We start from the raw sequence: 2567 nt of genomic DNA on the forward strand, positions 1-2567 counted from the left end.
TGTAATATACCCTCCCCAGTCAGTTACAATTAGAGCAAAGCTGATTTTTGCCCCATATATTTTTTGCTTGGGGGCAGGCATGCAGGCAGTGTGTTAAAAATTGAAGGGGGTTGAAATCAGGGAAGCTACCGCAACTGACACCAGCTAAGTCTTTGGTCCACCATGTTACCCTACATGGAGAAAATGAATAGATGCGCGGAGCATTCAGTTAAATGCTTCTGTCAGCATTCTCAGCTGGCCCCTGCTGCCCTCCACCCCTTCCCTGACTCGTGTGTGCATATGTGTGTGTGTGTGTGTGTGCACAAGCACATAAGTGTGTGTGTAAGTGTGTGTCTGAGCAAGTGTGTAAGAGTGTGCATGGGCGCGGTGAGTGTCACTTGGCTGAAAAGGGGCACATCATTTTCATACCCCCAACCCCGATGGCCTGTTCCCCCTGGCTCCCGTGTTTCCTGGGGGGATAGGAAGAGAGACACATGACTCACGCCGCTCCCCAATTAACAGTCACACATACCCGCACATATGGAGCCCTCCCCACTGCCTGCGAACCTCAGCGATGAACCAATCCCCATTGAGAATCCCTCAGGCTTTTGACAGAGAACCCCTTTCAAATGAAGCAATGCTCGTTAATTAAATGCTTCCTCCATTAGCACACAGAGAAGTCCCGGCTGTTAACAGAGGCGCCCTTCCATTAGGGTGACCTGCAAGGGGGAGGGGGGAGGAAATGGGCTCCTGCACCTTTATGATGGATGAGGCCAAAAAAGCTTTAAAAAAAAAGAAGAAATGTTTTCTGCTTGTTTTTTACATTAAAAAAAACTCATCAACATCATTACCATTTCTGGTATGAGGTAGCACCCATAGGCCCCAGGCAGAACTGCAGCCCCATTGTGCAGGGCGCTGCACAGCTACAAACCAAAAGCTAATCCCTGTCCTAACGAGTTTACAGTCTGGAGTTGTCAGGTGAGGCAGTGGGAGCCAGCACCCTCACTAGTTTTAAGATGGTGCTTAATACGTGTATGAAGGGGATTATCTGCCAGGGTTGCCTGTGAAAATAGGGGATTGGACGTGATGACCTGGGAGGTCCGTTTCAGTCCCACATCCCTAATTCAGGTCCTGTCTAGGCTGGAAGACTCTATGGTGACAGGAGATCTAGTGAAACAGTGACATCACAAGAGCTGAGCAATTAAAAGGGTAGGGATTTTTTAGACACACTGTTAAAACTCCGTCTTTGTCAGCACCTGTTTAACTCTGATGCCTAACAAATGTTTTGAAGAAAGGAATCCATTGTTAATAAACCACCCCATTAAGTTATTCCTGCTCACAGTACACATCCCTGAGTCCTCCCAAAGGTAACACCACAGAAGATCAGACTTTATGGCTGAAATTTACAAAAGAGCTCAATTCTTATTTAGGCACCCAAATACATGGGGCAGGTTGGGTGCTGAGGACTTTACTTACATGCCTATCCCTGTATGGGTGGTGAGCGCTTTTGTCAATCTGGCCTGGATTGTGTGTGCTGAAGAATTGGAAATCTGTCCCTGAGCTATTTTTAAAATTCCTGATATTAATAAGGTAAAAAACTAAGGAGAAATTTAAAAAAAAAGGTTTTAAAGTGAGGGAGGGGGGAATGTTCAGGGTTGTTGTTTTTTCCCTCCATCATAAAGAAGCAAAAACTATAAAAGGCCCAAGGCTAAATGCAGGTCAATGGTACCATAAGAGGCCCTGTCAAGAGAGACGACCAATTAACAGGGAGCCCCTCGTTAAAAGACGCCCCCTCCTGTGTTTTAAACACAAAGGCCTCGTGAAACCCCCCCACCCCGCTCCCTTAACTCATCATCATAACTTAAGACATAAATATAATTCTTACATTTCTAGATTAAATACACGGGGGAGGGGAGGCGGGGGAGGAGGGGAAGGTGGAAGCTCCTCTTGGTATCTCCGTATAGTGACTGATGGCCCTCCTTTGTAAAGTGGGTGGAGGACGACATGGGTTCTTTGTATCCTCCCCTCCCCCATCTGACCTGAGGGCAAAGGTTCTGATGCACCATTTAGGGCCCGATCCCGGCAGGGGCTGAGTTCCAGGGCCCCAATCCATCAATGCACCTGCTGAACACCAAACTCATGAGTAGTCCCATTGGCTTTGCAGGATCAGGTTCCCATTGCCCAGGATCAAGCCCTCACGGGGTTGCCCCAACTGGGAGATGATTCCTCCCACACACACACACACTTTGGTCAACCTTAAGTAACTCCTTAGGAAGACGGTGCCAGTGGCTTTGCGAGCGATCCTGGCCAGGTAGGACAAAAGGCTCAGTAAGTCTATTCACGGCAAAGAAAACAACATGACCTGGGGATTAGGTTCAAATCCCAGCCTCTGCTCCATGTGACCTTGCATCAAGGTCATTTAACTCTCCCATGCCTGGGTGGAGCAGAAAGAGGATCCTGTCCAAGAACCCAGTAGGTGTCTGCATCTGAGCCGCCACTTCCCCCAGGAAATAAATTATCTCAGTGAGAGGGGGAACTAAACAGGAGGAGGAAGAAGAGGAGGCTGGAGGAGAAGCTCCACCCCTAGG

This window comes from Lepidochelys olivacea, assembly GCF_965140295.1.
Source record: "Lepidochelys olivacea isolate rLepOli2 genome assembly, chromosome: 20".
Classification (NCBI taxonomy): domain Eukaryota; kingdom Metazoa; phylum Chordata; order Testudines; family Cheloniidae; genus Lepidochelys; species Lepidochelys olivacea.